Source organism: Talpa occidentalis, unplaced genomic scaffold, assembly GCF_014898055.3.
Source record: "Talpa occidentalis isolate TD23 unplaced genomic scaffold, MPIMG_talOcc4v2.1 talOcc4.9, whole genome shotgun sequence".
In the NCBI taxonomy this organism is placed as follows: Eukaryota; Metazoa; Chordata; class Mammalia; order Eulipotyphla; family Talpidae; genus Talpa; species Talpa occidentalis.
The window spans coordinates 6,617,087-6,625,689 of record NW_023605305.1 but is presented as its reverse complement, the minus strand read 5'-3'; the positions used below and the strand labels follow the sequence as shown (position 1 = coordinate 6,625,689).

The window sequence follows — 8,603 nt, the reverse complement described above, 5'->3', positions numbered from 1 at the left end:
CTCTTCCAGCTCATCCACTCTTGTGGCCACTGAAGATTATCACTCAGATTTGTCCAATATGAAAAAGGCAGAAAGTCCCACCACACCCTTAACACCCCCACCCCATGACTGTCTATCCTGTTGTTCTTCCTTCAGATGTCAAAAACATGCAGCTGTGGTTCTAACTCTGGAGCAAGAAGGAGATGGTGACCTTGACTCCCTCCTGAGCCCGCTCAACGACATGAATGTCCGCACCAGGGAGGACGTCCTCACCCGTGGAGAACCTGTTCTGGCTCTGGGCTGGTCATGTGAGCGGGCCGGGGAGCAGGTCACAAGTCATTTATGAAGCGGACAGTGGCGTCCAGGATCTTCCTGGAGCAGAGGAAGGAGAAGAATGTCATGTCGAGGCAGGCGAGCACCCCATGGAAGCCCTCCTCCACGTGGTGCCAGGTCACCCGGACACCCTGGTCCTTCAGCCTCTTCTTGTAGAGCAGCACGTGGTCCCGGAGAACGTCGTGCTCGCAGCTGACGATGCAGGCTTCTGGGAGCCGCGACACCACATCATCCTCTGCGAGCAGGGGCGAGGTCGTGACGTCCAGGGCCAGGAGGCACTCCTGGAAGGCGTCCTCGTTCAGGGGCCCGGGGGTCTGGGGCTGGTAGCCTCTGGTCTTAAACCTCTCGGGGATGTTCTCTGCCCCCAGCCACTTCTGATACTTTGCCCAGACCTCCGGGGGCATGTGGGCATTTTGCAGGACGACGCTTTTCCACGCAGGGTTGATGCTCAGGTAGTTGCACCAACAGTAGAAGCCGAAGTCCAGACTGAGCAACGGGACGTTCTTGTTCTGCTGATAGGACGGGCTCTGGAAGTCAAGACCTTGGAGGGTGGGGTAGACAAGGACCTGGGCACGGATCTTGGGGAGGTCCGGATAGCACAGGAGGTTTTGACAGACTATAGATGCCATCCCCCCTCCAAGGCTGTCACCATAGACCACAACGCGGGCTGGATCCACCCCGTACAGCTTCAGGGACCTCAGGAAGTGGATGGTGGCGCAGATGGAGTCTCTTCCCAAAACTGGAAACCTGCACTGGGGGATCATGCGGTACCTAAGAAACATCAAGGAAGACAGTTGAACTCGTCGCCCCAGCAGAGCCCCAACACCTGTGTTTAGCACCCTTCACTCAGATGCCCCTCTCCAACCCCACACCCTCAACTTCCCCTTTTGAAGCCTCACCAGCTGAAGGTAAGGTGTGAGGCTGAATGAGGCGGCAGGCACACCCCAGACGTGGGGCGCGGGCTCAGTACCTGGGAGCTGCTGTTGCCACGGAACTCAGACCCTGGAGGTACCGAGGGCCAACAACCTGCCCATCCCCAGCCTGGCCTCTCTGCCCAAATCCCTGACCTTGTCTCCTGATTCCCTGTTTTCCTGAATCTTCCATGAGCAATTCGAGCTTTGCCTGTTGTGATTCTAACCCGTCCTGCCACACTCACAAGCTCCTTAGGGGAATCCTGAAGACGTCAGTGTCTCCAGGGCCAGCAGATGACACGCCTGCCTACCCCAGGCCAGCCACGGTGGACCAGGGCACCGATGGCTGTTCCAAGCTTAACCTAAGAGCAGGTTGCTGGCTGCAGATATGCCAGCCTGGCATGGCCAGACCTTACCAAATCAAGAGAATTCAGAAATACAGTTTGGGGAGACATCTCACCACTCTCAATGCGGACCACACACACAATATGCACAAGGAAATTCTCCATGGGACCCACAATCTTTCCGCCAGACACAAGCTCTCACCCATCCCCACGGTCCCGATTCTGGGCTCCCCAAATCCAGGCAGGACTGCAGTGCTCTCAAGCCCCACACCCTGTCTGCCTTGGAATCAAACAATGACTGTCACAGACTCGCTGGTATGTTCTACTGAGGAGCCAGTGGCTCAGCACAGCCAGGCCGTAGGGCGTGTGGGGGCCACCAATGGGGTCAAGATCACTGTTCCCTGCAGAAGCAGTTTTGGAGCCACAAATGATAAAGTGAAGCCTTTTTCCAGGTCTTTCTCCCTCAGTCGGCATCTGTGTTCCTTCCTCTACTCAGCCAACAGTGCCAGGAGGAAGCTGGCCAGTGGGCCCTGCAAGATGCTGGAAAGAGTTCCCTCAGCTGGTGCCCTTAAGCAGAAGTGCAGGAAACACCAATGGGCGGACGGGCCCTCCTTGTCCCCCCTCCATGTGATGAGGGGTCCGGCCCCAGGGCAGGTCTGTCCCGTCTCTCTCTGCCCCATCTCCACCCTGTGTTTGAGGCTCCAGGTTGTTGGGAGACACCCCAGGCCAGTGAGGACAGAGCAGCTTTTGAATTCTTCTGGCTTCTTCAGCAGGTACAGGACTGAGAAAGGAAGACAGGACGTGGTCGGCTTTCAGCTGCCCTGTTGATGTACAACCCACCACAGTGAGCCGTGGAGGGAGTGTCAAGAATCCAGAACGTGCAGGTCTGTCACCCCAAAGTGCTCTGGTTTGAAACACTGTCCCTGCTGTGCTTCCCAAAGCGGCTTGCCAAGGAATCACCCCCCTACTATGCACAAAAAACCTTCGTTTACACTCACCAGCCAGGGAAGATCACCCCCCCAACACGGCCCTCCCCCCCCCCCGCCCCCGTCTCCTGCCTCCCCTTGCTGTCTTCCTGCTGGCTCTTCACAGCCTCCCCTCCTCCAGTAACCCTCCAACATCCCACCTGCCACCCACACCTACCTCCCGCCCACGTCAGGTCTCAGCCTGTGTCCCTGCACTCACCCGACCGACAGAACCACAGAGTCGCTCTCCTTGCACAGCTGACGGCAGATGCCATGGTGGGTCCCTAGAAAGTGAAAGGTTTTTCGCATTCACTGTGGAGGCTGAGGGCAGCCCCTTTCAGCCACAGCAGTTCCCCCCAGCAATTTGGCAGTTGGTCCCCTCACTACCCCCACTCTCCTCCACTCCTGCTGTTTTCCCCTGGGGCGCTGTCCAATTTCTTAAAGATGCACCCCAGGGCCCACCACTCCTGCACAATAGCTGAGGAGCGCTGGGCTGTGGGGATCAGAGGTTCAGGGAAGGACTCTGGGCTCACAATCGAGTTCAAAACCCAGCTCTGCCTTCTCTCAACAGAGCTGAAGTCCTGCCTATCCAGTCCCTTCACTCCCTGGGAGGGATTTCCTCATTAGGAAAGTGGGGAATGAGAATAACAGGACTGATGGGCTTTCAGTGACCTTAAGGGCAGCCCTGGGGCCTGCCACGTGCATATGAACATGAGAAATATTAACCAGTATTGGCATGACGTCATCCCTTCGGCAGCCAAACCGGCCCCACCACTCACTTAACCCCTTCATCTCAGAGGCTGCTGCGGTGGACACGCTCACGGACCTGTGGAAGTCAGTGTGGTTTCTAAAGGGGGTGTCCTCCCAATCCACAGGGGAGAAGTGACAATAACAAAGTTGTCCCCATTTCCAGCTTTTCTCACATTAATTTTCTTAAAAATTTTGGCTCCTTTGTCTTTCTGTGGCAGAGTTTGTCTTGGCCATACATGTTTCCTTAATAGAAAAGTCCTTTCCAGCTAAGTAGAGGTGGTGGTCACAGCCTGGTGAATGTGGGGTGTCCCTCAACTGTACGCTTTTAATTTTTTTTAAAGATTTATTTATTTATACAAGAACCAGGGTAAAGGCCAGATGCACGGGAGGGAGAGAGGATTCACCAGAGACAGAGTGGGGAGCAGAACAGGCAGACTGATGAAACAGACTGCTGAGGGGAGCAGTGGGCGAAACAGGAGAGGTCTGCCGTGCCATGTGGGACCCTCGCCGGCTGGCTGGGATCAAACCAGCATTGCAGAAGCTGGGGACAGCTTCACAGCGCAGCGCTCAACTGCCTGCGCCACCAGGGGAGGCCCCTCAACTGTACACTTTTAAAAGGTAAGTTTTATGCTATGTGAATTTTATGTATCCTGACAGACACACAATACTCACATAGTCCATGCACATGATGTATTCCCTAAATGAGTGTGTTCCATATACATGCACAAGTGTGTCGCTCGTCACTTCCAGAAAGAGCTCACATCCCATATCTTTGATGTCTTTGCTCATTCAATGGGGAACCTGCTTGAAGTCCCAGATGTTGACAAAGCCCCAGGAGCTAGAGGGGCACCTCATGCTGGGCTCCACCTGCTGAGCCAGGTGCCCTGGGGGCTGGTTGGGGGCAGGCACTTACTCAGGCTCCCCATGATGCCCCCGCACCCGGCCTGCTGGAGCAGGAGGTCGCCTTGGGCTGGTACAGCTTCACCGGGATGGTCCCGAAGCGGAGGTCCGTGACCACGACCTCAGGGTCGTTCTTGAGCGGGGGCAGATCGTGCACGAAACGGAAAAACTGGGGCATAGAGCAGATCCTCAGCGTCTCTAAAATAGTACCCTGGGGTGAGAGAAGAGGAAATGTGGGGGGCGGGGTCTTCAGTGGGTCCTTGCTGCTGTCTGAGGCCTCACCTGTCTCCTCCAGAGAAGGGTGGCCCCAACCCCACTGGGTCTGGAGTCTCCACAGCACTGCAGCAAGGCCACCCCACCCTGCCTGAGCTGCCCACTCCACCAGCCATCTCCTACCCCTCCCCAACATGCCTTTTCCCAAGCCCTAATCCCAGCTTCAGATGCCCCTACCTGGAGCACCCCCAGGAGCTCCCGCTCCACCTTGGCCTGGACATGTCCTCTCCTGCAGGGAGACCCCCCCTAGAGCCCCCACCCCACCCCGGCCAAAGTGGATTGGGACAACGAAGCCATCTCTAAGATGGAATTGCTGCGCTGTGGTCATGCTTTTCAGGGGGAGGGGTCTTGTCTTTTAGGGAGACCTACTGATATATTTTTGGATCAAATAATGTGATTCTCAGATTTGCCCGGTAAGAAATGGGGAAAAGGGGGCAGCGGGGGCACCGAGGACCTTCAGTGTTGTTGGTGCTGCAGGTGCCTCAAGCTCTGTCTCCCTCACTTCCCACTGAACCGTTGTTTGCAAAATAACAGAAAAAAATGAGCAAAAATGTGGACTGTCCCTGGAGCTGGCTCTTTTCCATGGCCTCTCCCCCTTTCTGTGCCAAGGTCACTTAGGGTTTCAGTGACCCCGGTGACCTCGTCATGCATGATTTGAAAACATAAAATGAAATATGTGTCATTACAAAGGCAATTTTATTTGACTCCACATATCAAGTAAATTGTGCTGTAATAGGGCCTCCTCGGTGGTACAGTGGTTGAGCGCTGGGTTGCGAAGCTGCCCACAGCCTCTGCAGCGCTGGTTCGATCCCTGGCTGCCGGGCGAGGGTCCTACATGGTGCGCAGACCACTCCTGCCGCCCGCTGCTCCACTCAGCAGTGTATTTCTTCAGTCTGCCTGTTCTGTTCCCTGCTCTGGCTCTGGTGAATTCTTTCACCCTCCCACGCTTCTGACTGTACCCAGTGCTTGCACAAATAAATAAATAGTTCTTTTTAAAAAATTGTGCTGTAATAACAATAACACATGCGGTTCAGACAGGTGCACTGTCACCAAGATGCAGCCACCTCTCCACTGTTACCCTTCAAAGGGACAGGAGCATGAGCAGTTTTTCACCAAAGTGCAAATGGCCAGAACCACTCCTAACACGCCTTTGTGCTTCTCAGTGACCTTGGAAGCTGCACCGCCAGCCTGTGGTCTCTGCCCCTCTAAACAAGAAGACTGTCCAGCAGAGGTTATGGAGATAGGGCCATTTAGAACCCATGTGAATTCTTAACTCTCTTGCATCCTGTCTCATGGGGGCTTGGGGATCCCCCTCGTGCATGTGGCCTGCTTCCCTTTCCTCATAGCCCGGCAATCTGTGCGGCAATTTGCTCCTTGCCATACCCACCCACCGCTTGAGCCTCCATGCTCCCAAGCACCGTCTGCCTGGACTCTGCTTTTCTCACTGTCTCCATCCCCAGAGGGGTGTCTGCCTGAGGACACGCGGTAGTTGCAAAGACACCTTTGTGGAACAGATCAATCAGCTGCAGCAAGGGGTTTCAGGAGCAACGTCTCTGCACCAGGGAACACACCCCATGGCATGAAGCCGGGCTACTATTCCTCTGTTTTGCTTTAGAAGAATCTCAACGACTGCATTTGGGAAGCTGAACTGTGCAGGCTGAGCGTTGAGGCCAGGGGTACCCTAGGTGGAACCTCGCATCCTGTGAAAGCTGAGCCTGGAGGTGAGATCTATTTGGCCCCAGTTTTCCTCCATTGGGGCATCTGAGAGCACAGGTGCTGGCAGCAGCTCATTAAGAACCAGATTTCCTATATTCAATTTCTATCCTTCCCTGCCCCTGCCACATGCTCTCAGGCATCACTGTTTGCACATATGCTATGAAATGGCACACACCGGATGGCAAGCAGGATCTGACTCTGACAGGGAAAGTCTGTCTCTCAAAGCCCCAGTTGGCATCTATACACACGTGTATTCACTTGTCCTGACAGGTCTCTATGTGTCTAGTTTTCCATTGGCGGTGCTAGCTGGCAGGTAGGTAGGAATAGGGGCCTCAGATTCAGAACAAGCCACCCCATCTTTAACGCGTCACAGAGCATCAAGTCTGTGAGGGGCTTAATAGAAGCAAGAGTGGGGCAGTGGGGAGAGAGGGCTTCTCTCTTTTTCTGTGAACTGAGAAAATGAATCTTCTGAATCCTGAGGCTAAAAGCTCAGTCCCACTTAACACCACCAGCAAGAGGATAGGGATTATGATTCCCATGAGGATTACTAAGGTTTAAGAATATATTGCTCCTCCACCACCAGCCACATGATGTTTGTGTTTATTGAACTCGAAGCTGCTGGGATGTGTTTTCCCACCTCCCTTCTTATGCCTCCAGAGCAGCACAAAGAGTAAGAAAAACTCACCCACATCAGCAACAGCTGAAAGACACAATGGAGGAGCCGCAGTCTTATAGGGTAGTTGATGCTTGCAGGGATGTCCACAGTGACGAACTCGGTGCAGAAAACCCATACTGAAACCATCGCCAGGAGCATGCCAGCCAGCAGGAAGAACGGGAATAGAAGGATCAGCAACATGCTGTTCCACTGCAGAGGAGGCCGGGAGGAGGCTGGGAGGAGGCTGTGTCCTGGGCAGTCCACTCAGGACATGAGTTGGGGCCAGCAGAGCGGTCCACTTATACATCACTGCCTGCCCTCCACAATTCCCCATCTCGCACAAGCCCAGCCCTGCCCCATACGTCACAGACTCAGGTGAGACCTGGTTCTAGGACAGGACTGGTGTAGAGGGGAAAGTGTTTCTGCAAACTGACCCAGATGGAAATGAAAACTGCAGCTCACACCATGGGTCTGGATCTCAAAATATCCTGGGGTGAGTCCCCGTGAACATCACAAACACCTTTCCCTCCACCTGTACCCTGACCTCATCGCTCAGCCCTTGTTCGTTTTGTGATTACACCTGCTGCCCCACACTTGCCTGCCCAGGAGGCCCCAGGATCTCTGTACTTATTGTTCTCTATGCAACCTTCTTGCACAGAAGTCAGTAAGCTCAACCCTCCCCTACTGCACACCTCTGTTCAAATGTCATGACTCCCAGGCTTTTGTTATCTTGTGGCCCTTATCAGCTGAGAGACTTCATTCTACACTGACTCCCTATTGTCTGCAGAACATAACCTCTGTGAGGACAGGGATTTTGCTTTGTTTCTGCTTTATCTCTAGAAGATAGGTCAGGACTGTTCTTAGCCTGTAGAAAGAAGCCTAACTTCATGAGCAGACTGCCCTTTTCATTCAAAAGTGAGAAAAATGGGGTTATGGACCATTCAGCTCAGGTCGGATCTCTACCCCACAGAGGAAGGGAATCCCGTCCCTGTGGTGATGAAGATGGTTACTCTTCTCCCACCTCCCCAGTCAGGTAGGAGAGTGGTGGTCTCAGGAAGGGGGCAGTTAGCCCCTGGAGACATCTGACTTGTCTGCAGACATTTTTGCTTGTCATAGCTGGGTGAGTGGCTGACATATCATGGGATATTGCCAGGGATATTGCTAAACCACCGAAAAGCACAGGATGGGCACCCTACAGGAGAGTAATCTAGACTGATGTGTCAATGGGGCCAAGGCCCTGCATGGGGCAGGCTTGAGTTTGAGTCCCAGCTCTGCCAATGTCAGTGTTCAGATCCTGAGGAACTTAACACTGGGAAAGCCTCAGTCTACAGATCTGTAAATGGGGTGGGGGTGGAACAGAGCCCTCCATGGGGTTGTTTGCACATCAAGACTCCAATGTCTGCACAGTGTGCAGCATGAGCCTGGCATGTTTCCACATGGAAACACTGATACATGACAGTGAACCAGGCTGACACTTCAATGTGGTCTCCAAGCCCAGCTTACCCCTCCTGTGCACACAGAAACACATTCCAGGTCCTGCTGCCTCTGGAGTACCCAGTGATTTCATTTTGCTGAGGGTGTGAGTGACCAAGCAGGGGCCACTCCAGGCCTGGCCTTCGAGTGTCCACACACCCCTCTGTGCTCCCTTCCAGAGGGGAAGGACTCTGGACACCTAAGCCTCTTGATGGCTTGCCCAAGATCCCGGAGCCACGCCCAGGAGGGAGGACTCATCAGGTGTTGTATATCATCTGTGCTAAGCTGTTGCCAGGTGTCCTGC

General features: G+C 54.2%; 1 pseudogene; it reads right to left on the bottom strand.

Annotated features, from left to right (window-relative positions):
* Positions 1 to 308: 308 nt before the first annotated feature.
* Positions 309 to 7,027, bottom strand: LOC119236033 (arylacetamide deacetylase-like 3; annotated as a pseudogene).
* Between the last annotated feature and the right edge of the window lie 1,576 nt (positions 7,028 to 8,603).